General features: G+C 37.6%; 1 protein-coding gene and 2 pseudogenes across 2 annotated transcripts in view; 1 reads left to right on the plus strand and 2 right to left on the minus strand.

The window, feature by feature from the left end:
- RERE (arginine-glutamic acid dipeptide repeats) overlaps positions 1-14,850 on the plus strand; it is a 345,910-nt gene that overhangs the window by 70,292 nt on the left and 260,768 nt on the right. The gene's annotated exons all lie outside the window — the stretch shown is intronic.
- LOC107538361 (nucleolar protein 16 pseudogene) lies at positions 869-1,545 on the minus strand (annotated as a pseudogene).
- Positions 7,333-7,791, minus strand: LOC107538363 (large ribosomal subunit protein uL23 pseudogene; annotated as a pseudogene).

Here is a 14,850-nt window from a genome sequence, read left to right on the forward strand (position 1 = left end):
GCAGAAACAAACTTAAAGACATACGTTTATAAAAATGTATTTATAAAAGTAAATTACTCTATGTGAGAAATAGAGCTGTTTATGATAATTTAGCAATAGGTGACTATCCAGCTCCATGTCGTGGCTACTAAGACAGAAATGAGGGTTTTACATTAATAAGATGATTTAGTTTTTAATTTTGATATTAACTACCACTGAGAGACCCATTTCTGACGGTTTAAGCAATAAAAAAGGACAACATATTCGCCAGAATGTAATTAAAATTCCTAGTAGAGGTCAGCAGCTCTTCTAGCAGAAAGCAAGCAAGTGTGGGATTGCGTTGCCAAATCCCATTGGCCAAGGTCAAGTGCCTCTCTCCTATCCCAGAGAAGAGGTTTTAAGAAACTCTTGGGTGGGTAGGGGGAACCCTTCCAGGCCAACCCTCTCACATTCTGGGATCTTCTGTCATTCTTGCAGGGAAGCCTCAGGCTGTGTTGATGGGCTTAGGAAAGCAGACTCTGCACTGCTCCCAGCTATTATCAGAATACAGTGTTAACCTTCCAAGCTGTGACAGCATAGGGCAGTGGTCTTCAAAGGGGGGTGCTTCTGCAAGGAACACGATGTGCAAGATGATCCACCGTGGTGCAGGAGAAAGAAACACTAAAGCTCTTTTTTTTAAATGCGAAATGATATATGTAAAAACACTAAGCCCTTCTTTTCAAGAGCAGTGAGAAGAGACATTTTAAAATGGTGCTTGTAGGAAAAACCTTAGGGACAGGAGAATTTTTGTATTATTAATAGCTGAGGATAAAATAGCAGGACTGAGAAAATGCCCAGTGCCCACCCCACAGCCTGCCTGTGATCTTGCTATGGAACAGTCATCATTTCCTCATGTCATCCACATCAGGCAGGCCTGGCCCTGAGAAGGAGGTTTGGCCAGCCGCATCTGTAGCCACATGCCACTCCTTCCCTTAAACCCTGGCTCCAGCTTCTTGGGTCCAGGAGGACGCTTCAGCCTAGGGCAGGCATAAATCAGACACTCAGCCTCCATCTTATTCTTATCAAAGAATGAACGAAGGCTTGCCACTCTGCTGGGTAAAAACGCTTGTAGATGTTGATTTTATCCCAAATCTATTTCAGGATATCTTGATAGTAATTCTCATCCTGGGCCATAGCCTTATAGTCCTCCCCATGGTTCTCCACCATGTAGCGTATGTAGTCTATGAGGTCCGGAGACAGTGTATTTCATTTCTTTTCTGGGACACTGGCTTCTGCCTCCAAGTCATTTAGCACATAGGCCTTCTGCACAACTTCCTGAGGCTTCTCTGTGTCTACCTCCATGGCCTTGATCTTTCTTTTACAGAGGGGCACTGCCTTATTGGGGTTCATAGCCAATCCCATCTCGGCCAGGTTCTGCCGCAGAGGTTTGGCTTGGTCCCAGGCATGTTGGATGTGGGAGCACGTGATCCACAGGGTTGCCTTCCATTGAGCATTCCAGGTCAGATGCTTCCAGTTAACCTTGTAACCGAACTTCGGCCTCCGGGTCTTCCCCTTGGCCTTGGACATCACACTGACCACCACACAGGTAACTCAGACTTGGAGCCTCTCATTCCCAGAACCAGAAACACCAAAGCTCTTGTTTTTAAGTGTTGGTAGCCTGGATGTACTTCATGTACAAATATACATATTTTTGGATATGTGCTTCTAGTCTACTCTTGGAATTATACATTTGTAAGAATATCCCTATAAATGGCCTCTGAGGTTATCTCTGACCTTTGATCTTATTACTAGTGCCCCCTTTCCTTCTACCCCAAAATTCTATTTCTGTCCCTCTGGCTCCCTGAAAGGCTGCTGAGCCACCAGCCTTTGCCCTGGTGATTCCCTCTTCTTGGAATGCCTTTCTTTCTTTTTTTAAATATGTATCTTCATTGATTTCAGAGAGAGGAAGAGAGAGAGAAACATCAGTGATGAGAGACTGGTCATTGATTAGCTGTCTCCCACATGCCCAGGGCCAGGGATCAAGCCCGCAACCCAGGCATGTGCCCTGACTGGGAATCGAACCGCGATCTCCTGGATCCTAGGTCGATGCTCAACCACTGAGCCAAGCCCAGCCGGGCAGAATGCTTTTCTTTAGAGATCCACTTTATCCTCATGGCTGACTTCCTCATCTCTGTAAAAGGGTTTGCTCAAATGTCCTTTCTCAGTGAGTCCTACTTTGACCACTCAATTTCAGTGCTGCAGCTGGTGCCTTGCCCCTTGCACACTCTTAATCTTCCTTATTTTGCTCTATTTTTTCTTAGTACTTACTGTTTTTGGATATACTGTGTGCTCTGTTAGTATTGGTTGGTTATTATATTGGTTGGTTATTGTTTGTTTCCCCCTGCAAAAGGTAAGATCCATGAGGCCAGGACTTACTTTCTACTTAGTTCACAGATGTGTTCCAAATTCTTTAGAGCAGTGCCTATTCAATACATTTTTGTTGAATGAATAAAGCATCTGACACATAGTAGGCTCAGTAGGTTTCCTTTAATGAGTAAATGAATTATTTAGGAAAACTGGAAATATAAAAATATCTAACGTGTTTCATGTTCTGAAATAGCTCCATGTAGCAATGCAGACCAATATATAAGAAAATAAGTTTAAATCTCTGGGAGTTGCAGCAGTAGAACTATGTGGGGGGTAGAGAGGTGGGATTGAGAAGAGTGTGATTAACTCTGGGGGTGGAGGCACTTTAAAATGTATCTGAAAGGGATGGTCTAAATGTAAAAGCTTTAAACATGTAGATACTTGCATAAACCTGAACTTGTTTATCTAGCACGTATGTACAATGGACTTTGAAAAGAGGAGGAAGATTTATAACACCAAGATTGCTGATTTATTTTTTGTTTGTTTTTAAATAATTAGATTAATAATAGTCTGCTCTTGGAGAAAGATCTTTTGGAAATTTTCAAGTGCATTCCTCCCCTCTCTGCCCCTCCCCCAGAAGCTATTAACCAGAAAGGAAAATGCTTTCATGCTCAATTCATCAATCCCTAGTTCCTCTCCCCGTTTCACCCTGTACTTTCCATGCCTCAGGCAAGCTTGAATTATCTTCAACCAGTTGATCAATCCGTAAGTGTTTAATTCTTAAAACTCACTCTGCACCTAGCAGTGCACATAGAAAAAGAGCAGTATCTCTATGTGAAAATATGTAGAGGTGGAAATTGCTTACTTAGAAACACAATGGTCTGTTTAAAAAAGAAGAAAACAAATCCCTTATTCCTTGGACAATTGAATGTTTCCTGTCGCCCACCCCCAATGGTAAGAAATATGTTATTTTAAGTGTTTTGAAAAATGCGAGTTTTTAATCCATTACCTGTAGATACTCCTAATTTTACTAGGCCAGAGAAAATAGAAATGAGGAAAATTATTTGAATACAGTGCTTGTGACCTTATAGAAACTCTTTCTTTGTTGGACATGTCTTTTCTCTAACTTGAATTAAGCAGATGGCATGTATCCATCATTTGTTCCTCTGTCTGTGTTATGTTAATTGGTGTCATTTCAATAATTTCATTAGTTCTGCTTTGGTAAATATATACTAGAATGCCTATTGGAAATATATCTGTCCTCCCTCTCTCCTCCTTCCCCTCCCTTCTTTTGTTTCTAATACACCTTGGGTCTCTTTGGATATTTAATAGTATCTTCAGGATATAAATTGGGAACAAAAAGAATAATTTAGTAATGGATCATTTTGTTTCATCAAAATCTGTGGCCAGAATGCTTAGACAATAGCATTTTGACATTGTGCGTCCGCTGTATGTCTCCATTACACTCTCAGTCCAGGGGGATGAGTGGTGAAGGGAGGGAGGAGGCAGAGAAGGGGTTTGTTGCTGAGACAGGCACTGCCTGTTGTGATAGATGCTGCTTGCAGGACCCAGTTGAGCATCTGTCCAGACACACTCCTCCCTTCATATAAATAATGCAGCAGTGGCGGTAGCAAGGATGAAAAGCAAAATGCTGATTTTCCTGCCTCCCCTCACCCATTTTTACAGAGTGATGTGCTTTGTAAACAAATAATGAATTGCTAACCTTGCTGATGGGGCGATTTAGGCCCAGGCTGATTGTTTTAATCAGGTTCTTAAGGAGTCCATGATGGAACTCATGATCACAATGCTAATAATACCTAGCATTCATTGAGCATTTCTTGTGGGCCCAGACTCAGTACTTTACTCACATTATTTCATTGTCATGATAACCTTGTGTAGTAGGTACAATTATTAATCAACATTTTACAGATGAGCATATGGAGACTTGCTCAAGATTACTCTGTTAGTAAATCGTAGAGCAGGGACAACCCTGGCCGTTTGACTCCAGAGCTGGCTCCCTTTATGCTAAATTGCATGAAGACTGGGAAGCTCAGTCAGGAGCTAGGGATGAAAAGGTGCGCCTTTTGAGGAGAGGAGAAATACACAGGACCACACCACCACTGGTGAAACGAAACAGCATTTTTATCCCCAGAACTGAAAAAAGTTCCAGCTGTGCCTGGTTTGAGGTCAGAGGTCATTGGCCGGCACTGTTGCTTTTTTTTGTCAAGAACTAGAAGACATGTCCGCTTTGGCCTGTCTAGTTGCTTGATTTTCTGAATTTCGCCACTCTTTGGTGTGGAATCAGGCACACTGCCTCAGCTGGTGGGGACAAAAATGCGGCTGGGGAGAGACTGCATTATCATCTGACCTAATTTTTTAAGAAGATCTGTAAAGTTCTAGAAATCTAAGAGCTTTAGAATTTATAATTTTAGGAATTTATGTGAAAGACTCAATATTTCCTAAGGTAAATTGACTTCTTTCTTTCATGTGGCATGCCTGCTCTTGTTCTTACTCTCAGATTGTCTCTGAGCAAAAAAACGGAGGCTATGACAAGGATACTATTGGTAATACAGATGTTTCTTATTGAAATTGCATGCACTTATGGCCTTGTGTGTTAACCACTCTTAAGAACTGTGTTTACTATTGAAACTGGAAATACAGACTTTGATTATAGTTTAGCCAGCTTTTCCTGTACTGCTCTCCTATAAATGGATTATTTTTAGTTTAAAATTTTGCTGTAAGCCCTTTCCCACTACTTAATTGACTCTTCAATCACCACTTGCATTGCACATGTCAGCATTTCCATGGATGCTAAACACACACAGTGTAGTCGGCACAATGGCAGGCTCACTGTGAATTACTGGGCTCTTTCTGTCGCTTTTAATACTGCAGTTGGGATCCATTCTGGTTTCCTTCCAGTTCTTTAATGGAAATCTAGGGAGTGTTATGTCTGTCTCTTGTCAAAGTTTATTCTAATAGCTCTTGGTGGTCATCATAAAGTAGTCCATCTGAAACTTAACAGATTGCAAATGAAGTAGACATCCTGGTATTTGTTTTGCCGCTGTCTAATGATACCTCTATTTGAGTCATTGAATACTTTCAAAGCATAACCTTTAAAGTGTGTTCCCACATCTTAATTTGCCACTTGGCACATTTAGTTCTAACAAACCAGAACAAAATTTGTTTCATGAGAAACTGCTTGCCAGGCTTTAATTTAGGTCTTCTTAGAGGATTATTAATGAACTTTCGAAGTGTATGGGAACACTCGTTATTGACAAAACAATGGCATTAAAATTCAGCAGTACTCTCAATCAAAGACAAGGCATGGGGTTTGGGAGATACTGAAAAACACCACTCACTGTTAACCTAATGATAAGCTTGTAATTTTGCTTCTAACTAGTGCTTGGAAATGTCTTCAATTTTCCTTTATTGTATCCACCTTATTCTCTTTTTAAAAAACCTTTAGCTAATTGTGGAACATAACTTTGAATAAACAAGTGGGTAAAATGCTAAATATTATCTTAAAAATTTAAGTTCTTTGAAGCTAGATAATACATTTATACTTTTGCTTTCATAGCATTTATCTTTTAAAAGCTATTTAGTTGGTAATATTTTTCTCATTTATGCATACTAAAATTATAGTGATTGAATTTGGTTGTTACATAATTTATTTTTGATTTCTTGTGATTATTTTCATGTATCTTCTTTTTTTAAAATTTAAGATTATTATTATAGGATGGCTAAATTTTATGAGTCTTGCCAGCAGGTGGCAAAATGTAATACAACCTGCTCTATGAAGAAAAATACATTTCAGTTCTGGTGCCTGTGTTTACTTAAAATGATTGATTGCTTCTTTGGCTAGATTTTTCTTTTCTTTTTTAAATTTGAAGTTCTGAAATTATAACTTTGTTCACCAGGTGACCAAAGCACATCATAAAATGCTAATGGGTATGTGTCAGCAGATTTTTCAAAAGAAGTAGCTAAAGTCTTTTTTCTTTCGGGGAGTTAAAAATTCATCTCTCGCCCTGGCTGGTTTGGTTCAGTGGTTAGAACGTCAGCCAGCATACTCAAGAGTCCCAGGTTTGATTCCGGCCAAGGGCACATACCTCATTTGCAAGCTCCATCTCAGGCCCCAGTTGGGGCTCGTGTGGGAGGCAACCAATTTCTCCCCCCCCCCAACCCCCCCCCACTCTGTCTGAAAAGCAATGGAAAAATATCCTCAGTTGAGGATTAAAAAAAAATTGTCTCTTTCTCATTTCTTTGCTTAGTTTTATATTTTTCTATCTAAATCAGCCTTCCTAGCACAACTAAAGAAAACTTCTCTCAGTGTAATGGAAGATATTAGGGAATCTATAAATCACTTTTGGTGGTATCCCTTCTGGAGCCCCTCATCGTGATTTAATGCCTAGACCTGCCACCTTATCACTCTGGGCATCCCCTTATAGGTAATTTTTCACAGATTTTTGTATGGTTCCTTCTCTCATTTGTGGAGTTAACTTTACATGGGAAATGAATGTTTTGAGGCTGTGTATATCTTAAAATTCTTTATTTTATATTCATACCTGTTTCATAGTTCAGCTGGATATAGAATTTTAGGTTGAATATTGATTTTCCTCAAAATTTTGAAGGCATTGCTCTATTGTCTTTCAATTCCTGGGAAAGAAGCCTGACCATTATACATTGTACACTAAACTGAGAACCAGTAGGTCCCTTTTTAGGGTTAGTTGTTATTAGAGCGATGCCTTTTGAAAGATGAGGAAGACATCTAGTTGATTAAGGGGGTGTCATTTTATTCTCATATGTTAGGTAGTTCAGTTCCCTATAGGAATACAAATTTTAAGGTAGCTATAACATTCAAATAGAAAATCACTTTTATTTGTTTCTCTTTTTGACACATCTTGGGATAAATGACAAACTGTTGTGGCAATAGCCTTTTGTGTTCATATTTTATTTTATTTTTTTACAGTGTAAAATTTTTATATTTATAGTTAGCCAGCTGGACTCAGTTTAGATGATCCTAGTTTTGTTGGCAACATCCAAAGCATCATAGTCAGGAGCCAGTCCAACACATATGCCTTCTTCTCTCCATCGAGCCTGATTAGGGTGTTGACCTTGGCCACATCAATGTCATATAGGTTCTTCACAGCCTGTTGGATCTGGTGCTTGTTGGCCTTGATATCTACAATGAACACAAATTTATTGTTGTCTTCTATCTTCTTCATGGCTGACTCGGTAGTTGGGGAATTTGGTGATGGCATAGGGGTAAAGCTTGTTTCTCTTGGGTGCACTCTTCCGAGGATATTTAGAGTGCCTTCCAAGTCTCAGTGTCTTTGGCCGTTGGAAGGTGGGTGACCTGCAGATCTTTTTTGTGTGGCTGTGGACGCCTTTCAGCACTGTTTTCTTGGCTTTGGCTTTGGCTTTGGGAGGACCAGGGGCTTTCTTCTTCCCTTTTGGTGCCCTCTTCATAAAAAGTGTGTTCATATTTTAAAGTACTTTATCTTGATATGATTTTCAAGCAATGCCCTTTAGCACCCAAATGGTTTTTAAATTGATAAGGTGCATATTATATTTGGATTTTTTTTACCTTAAAGCTTTTCATAATATAACATTTAATTTCATATAAATTGGATTCCACAAATGATAATGCCATTCTTTTTTATTGCCTATATAAATGGAGGCGAAATAAAGAATGGAATTATGAAATTCGATTTTTTAAACAAATATCCTTGTTGGATATGTTATGGCTTTCTTTTGTACTCTAGCAGACTTAAATTTTTTTAATAGTGTCTTTAAAAGCAGAAATTAATCATTTCATTGGGGATAAAAAAGGTGTTGTTTTTTTTTTAGTTTAATCTGCATTGATTTTTAAAAAATTGATTTGAGAGAGAGAGAGAGAGAACGACATCTATTTGTTATTCTACTTATTTATGCATTCATTGGCTGATTCTTTTGTATGTGCCCTAACTGAGGATTGAACCTGCAATTTTGGCTCTAAGGAACTGAGAGCTACCAGGCCAGGGCCTGCATTGATTTTTTTTGGCAAGAATTTGCATTCAAGAAGATAGTCATTCTTATATTAATTACAATAATTAATTTAGTATAATGATAAATGAGATAACCAATAGAAAACATGTATAAAATGGCAAGTATCAATTCTTAACCTGTTAATTGTTGCTAGGTGGCTGTCTTAGTATTGGTAACTATGATATTCCTTTAGCTGTTATAGATTACCACAAAAAATAAAACTGTTCCTTTTCCCAACTTACTAAATTAGCTCCTATTTAATGTCGAAGGGTAGCTAGGAAGATTGATAGTTCATATTTTATAACAAGCCTTGTTTTAGGATAATATGCTTTTTAAAGTTGAGCGCCTTTTTAGCCTTTCCCCAGTGACATTAATCCTTGACTGGAAAGAATAAACTGTAGTCCTCCATAACACCTGACTGCAAACTACAACCATAAAGCCTTTGACTGGTAAAACAAACATTTCTCAACCTTATAGCACAGACTTCCTGTTTTTAAAGCTTTTCTGACCTTCCTGAGAAAAAGACCAATACAGCTATGGTTACATCCTGTGGTTATTGTCATTAAAAAAAAAATCTATTGAATTTTTCTAAAGCCCTTGAGTATAAAAGTGATTAATACACCAAAAAATGTAAATAGCAGTGGACTCATGTCTGATCTTTGGTAAGCCTTCAATAAAAGATAATAGAACCAGGGCAGCTTTTAATGCGTCTGTGTTCAATGTCCGCTACAATTGGAATGTCAGGAAAATCTCACATTAAAGAGACTTGCTCTATTCTGCAGAGATTGTAAAGGAAGCATTTGGCAGTCATTTCCTTTCACTTGTGAGAATGAACATGCTTTACATTATAATTGTTTAAACATACCAGAGTCTGCTGTTAGGGCTCTCGTATTTTTCCGTGTTAGAGTTAGCTTACTCTGAAGATTAGAGGGAATGGTCAGTGTTTAGATTTCATTGTTAGAATTAATTAAATAATGAAAATGTTAGAATGTCTTTCTTTGTACTAAGTTTTATTTCCTGCATCCCAAATATTTGCTTTTTCTAGTAAGTTAGAATTAAAAGTCATATGGATGTGCAGAATTTGTCTTCATGACAGTCTCTCTCACCTCTACCACTTTCCTTCTCCAAAACAAAAGAAACCGCCCTGTGTTGTTAAGGTCAAACCTTATTGAGACTGCGGCTTTTGATTTTTGTTTTAGCTAACGTATTGCATGTTTGAGTGGATATTTTGGACTATCTTTTGACATTGTCTAGAGAGAAGTGTGACTGGGTTGTAAACAGAAAAGTACTGGATCATTAATGCTACTTGTGATGTTGAACCTGGCAAATGGTACTGATTTAATCTTTTGAATCATTTAAATTTATATTTTTCTTAAAATAGATGTTTGTGATTTTATTTTTAAAAGTTTAGTTTATTGGAGGCATATTTCCAGACAAAACATACTTAAGAATTTGTTTTAAAGGGCAAAGCAGTGTTTTGGATTTGTGTTATTTTAGTTTCACAAATATCTATCCATCTGGTTGAAATTTTTGAATTCTTGGTATAATGATTTCAGTTGAGGTTTTTAGTTGTCTTAAGATTATGGACTTTCGCCCGGCCCGGCGTGGCTCAGCGGTTGAGCGTCGACCTAGGATCCAGGCGATCGCGGTTTGATTCCTGGTCAGGGCACATGCCTGCGTTGTGGGCTCGATCAATGACTCTCTCATCATTGATGTTTCTATCTCTCTCTCTCCCTCTCTCTGAAATCAATAAAGATATATTAAAAAAAAAAGATTATGGACTTTCAGTAAACCTGACTGTATCTCACTGATTTAATCACATATTGTCAGACCCCCCCCATTCTATACATTCTGTCAGGGTCCTGAGTCCCTAAGCTGTTTCTTCCACAAAAATCTCTGTTTTTTAACTGTAATATTTTTCCGGTTGAGAAATCTCTCTTTTTACCTGTATTTTTGCCGTTTGAAAGTATCACTCTATTGGAATATTATAATTTCATCTATAGAATCTGAGATCTCTAGTGAGCTTAAAATAGAGATGAAAATATCCTTAAATATGTTTAAAACAGATGCTGTCTTAGAAGTCTCTCTGCCTCATTCTTAAGCTGCTTTAAGGCTTACTTCACATCCTACATCCTGGAGAGGGCAACCCACTTCCAAAAACAAAAACCTCAGGCTTGACCTTTGATTGACTTACTATGTCAGATGAGCTTGCTCCCAGTGCACACTGAGCATCTGTTCTGTTCTTAGAAAAAAGTGATTTGATGTGTTGCAAGCTTTTGTTCCCACCCTCTCCCTTCCCACCCTATATATATATATATATATATATATTATTTTAATAAAGTCCATAATTTTGTACTTAATGAAATCACACTTTAAATACATATTAGTAGTTTATCACTCAAATATATATTTGGGCTATGTAGGGAAGTGTTAAACAAAAAAGTTGTAATTAACGTCCATCTTTAATGTTGTACCTGTATATGGAATATGTGCTGTTTATAGTTTTACTAAAAATTAGCCTCCTTTAATTTTAGAATCTGATGTTATCTCTAGTTATTTTTCAAGAGTGTATTATATAGATTCCAACATTATTTAGGTTGAAGTTAACTCATAAGTTTTACTCTTAAATATAAAAGTAAATATTACGATTCTGGCATTAAAGGACATAAAAACTCACTTTTCCCCAATAATTTGGAATATTTGCCTAATTATTACAACATACATGTTCATGGTTTTCTGTTAAGTCTTTTTCTGTGGATATAATTATCACCAACAAAATCGATGTAAGTTTTTATATTTCTGTTCTTCAGCACCTTTACCTGCAAAGAAACTGTGAGTTGATCATTAAATGTTTGCTGAATGGAAAGTGATGTGATAAGTGAATGGATAGATAATTATATAGCAAAGTTATTTTAAAAATTCATATTAGTAAATGCCTGACCTTGATTTATACTTTTTTTTTTTTTAATATGTCTTTATTGATTTCAGAGAGAGGAAGGGAGAGGGGAAGAGAGAGAAACATCAATGATGAAAGAGTCATTGATCAGCTGCTTCCTGCATGCCTCCTACTGGGGATCGAGCCTGCAACGCAGGCATGTGCCCTGACTGGAAATCGAACTGTGTTCTCCTGGATCATAGGTCGGTGCTCAGCCACTGAGCCATGTTGGCTGGGCTTGATTTATCTTTAAGACTTGCAAACTGGATTAGATGATAGTTACCTGTTATTAAAATAATAAAAGTCGTTTTGTAGTCCTAAAACCTGAGAAGTATTTTACATTTAATGTGCTAATTCTGATTTCATATACATTTTAGGATATAAGTATTATTTCCTTTCTTTTTTTTTTTTAAAGACACACTATTAATACTTACACCAGGGTAACAGGAGTATCCTGGGACTATGTGGGGGAAGCCGGGACATGTGGGGAAGGAAATTGATTTGGTTTAGGATGATTTGAGAGTGTCCGTGGGATACCATCATGGCGGAGCCCAGAGAGCATTTGAAACATGGATCTGTTGCTAAGAAGCAAGCTCAGGGCTGGGAAAAATAAAATTTTGCAATCAGCATGAAGCAGCTTGAGAGTGAATCTTCTCACTCATGAGAGATGCTGGACTGTGATAAGAAGGGGCTCAGCATTGACTACCTATTTTTAGGAGTCATGGAAAGAAATAGAGAATGGCCAGAGGATAGGAAATCTAGGAGGGTAGCTTGATTCAGTCTCTTTGACTAGATAATGCTTATCCATTGAGTGAGAGATTCCTACAGTATAGAAATACATATATGCACAGGGATACACATAGAAGTGGCTTATGATAATTAGGCACTTAAAAATTTATTTATTTATTTATTTATTTATTTATTTATACATTTAATTGATTTTTAGAGAGAGAATACGGGAATGGGAGAGAGAGAGCGAAACATGGATGTGATAGCGAAACATGGATGTGAGAGCAAAACGTCAACTAGCTGCCTCCTGCATGCCCCCTACCAGTCATCAAGCCTGTGCCCTGACCTGGAATCGAACCAGCAACCTTTGTGTGCATGGGACAATGCCCAACCTAGTCATATCTGCCAATGCATAATTAGGCACTTTTTAATTATGGTACTCTCATACTATAGAAATCTGTGCAACTATAAAAAAGGAATTGGCTGCATAGTGAGAGAAACAAGTTACTATATAGCATGAGTAGTAGGATTTCATTTTCATGAAACAAAAATCAAGGGAATGAACCCCCAGACGAATATATATGTTAAGTATTTGTATATGTTTGTATATGTGAGTTCTAGAAGAGAGTCTGGAGAGATGCACTTCAACTTCTTGAATCGAATTGTTTGGATTTTCTGTAGGAACATATGTTACTCAAAACCCAAAAGGGCTTCAAAAGAACTATGTTTTTTTCTTTTGAAAACTAAAAGTTTTGTTGTGTGGTACCATTTTTGTGAGTTGGAAAAAAGGAAAGAAGTGGATGGTTTGTTTAAAGATATAATTCTATTCTGCATAGTAATACAAAACAAAACCTCCCAATAACTATACAAACATAGCTAACTAGTACTACTTGATTCAGTCATGCTTGATTGACTTTGGAGTTCTTTTGACCATTTTGACACTGGGATGAGTTAAGTTACTTGATCTGAATGATTTTACTAGATAATGCTTAGAAAAGAATGTTGATTGTCTCAACTTGATAGTTGTAATTTTGGCAGACCTCACTAGTTATTGTTAGATGAATGTTACCTTTAAACTTCCACATAAAAATGCAATCTCTTTCCCTCTCTAGTGGTCTTGGGAAGTAGGCCAAAGCCCCCTTCCTTAGAAGATGTGGCCTGTCTTCTTGCTGTGTCAGAATCAGAGTGGAGGGAGTAAATGCAGGGTAGTTGTTAAGATTAAGGATCTGGAATAACCTGGTTCCTGTTCAACTGGTGCTAAGGTTATACTTCACATTTCCCTTGTGTACTGTTCATGGTCACAGCTTTAATGTTAGTTTAACTAGACTTTGTATTTAATTATAACTGTTTGGGTAAAGTCAGATGTCAGCTCACTTGGCTGCATGCTGAGGCCTGTAGAATATGGAGTGCTTTGCTTCTAACCGCATCTGTTGTCTCCTCTCATTATCTGTTAATGGTACTCAACTTGACAGGGTTGTTTTGATAAATGAAGGGTGTTATAAAATCTGGAGCTGGAATTTATGTGGAATGGGGCTTAGGACAAAAGGAAGCAATGGCACAGACAAGGCCAGGGTACAATGTGGGAATTAAGCAGTGCAATGTAGAATGTTGAAAATAACCACAAGCATTAATTTGGGGTGAGGATGGGATATATTAAATTTTTTCATTCCTCTCACATGCTGTTTCTTTCACCTTTTCATGTGCTTATCTGAGAAATTGTCTTGTAATAACTTCCATTTCTTATCTATAAATCTCTTAATTTAAAAGCTCACATTAATGGGTTTAAATTAATTTTTCACTTTGAGGAGTTGGGAAGGGTGGTTTTGGAATGGTATATATAACTGAGTGGAGTCCTCAGCTCAAAAAGAACTCTTACAGAGGCTTCCATGTCAGGGAAGTAGAGGTCTTTTAGAGGGGGAAAAACTGAAAATAAAGAAAAAGTTTAAGGTAAAAGAGAGGTGAAGGATTATTCCTCTCCCCTCATTTATAGCTGAATTTTGAATTTTGTAGTACTTTTGCATTCAGAGAAGCTTGAAAGACAAACTAGTGTACAATGTGCTTTGAAAATTTTATGCTCTATTTATATTGCTCTTTGTGTGTGTACAAGATTTAGTGATCTATCCAGTTTACCTGTTGCTGTTTGTCCCTTGCTTAAATGCCAGGTAAGTAGGAAGAACTTGGCTTGAATAAATTAATGATGGTTTCTGTACCCCTTAAATTAAAAGTGTAGCTGCAAGTAAGATCCTGGTTAGGGTATCAGTGTTTTTCTGAGCTACCCTTAGCACAGTTATTTACATCTTTATAAAGTGGGAATGAAAATCTTCCTTTTATTAGACTTTTAATGGTTAATAAAACATGCTATTTATTTGGATAGATGTTACTTATTTGAGAGAGGCTTTTTTTTGTGCCAGGAACTGTACAGAGAGTATACAAAAGGAATAAAACAGGATTGTTGCCCTCAATTCACTTATTCTTTCCATAGATCTGTGTGCTTGACACCCGGTACAGTTAGGCACCACTTAATGATGGAGACATGTTTTGAGAAATGTGTTTGTCGATTTTGTCATTGTGCAAACATCCTGTAGTGTACTTACACAAACCTGGATGGTATAGCCTACTACACACCTAGGCTGTATGGTATACTACCCTGGTATATGTGGTCCGTCATTCACTGAAACCTTATGATGGGCAAATGTATAGAGCTTTCTCTAATGGAACCTGCTTTCTAGAGAGGACTATGGACTTTAATCAGAGAATTACAACAATGAATTATAAACTGAGATAAATGCTCACAAGGAAAGGAACACAGTTCCCTGAGAACTTGTAACAAAGGAACT

The sequence above is a fragment of the Miniopterus natalensis genome, chromosome 9 (assembly GCF_054644295.1).
Source record: "Miniopterus natalensis isolate mMinNat1 chromosome 9, mMinNat1.hap1, whole genome shotgun sequence".
Classification (NCBI taxonomy): Eukaryota; Metazoa; Chordata; class Mammalia; order Chiroptera; family Miniopteridae; genus Miniopterus; species Miniopterus natalensis.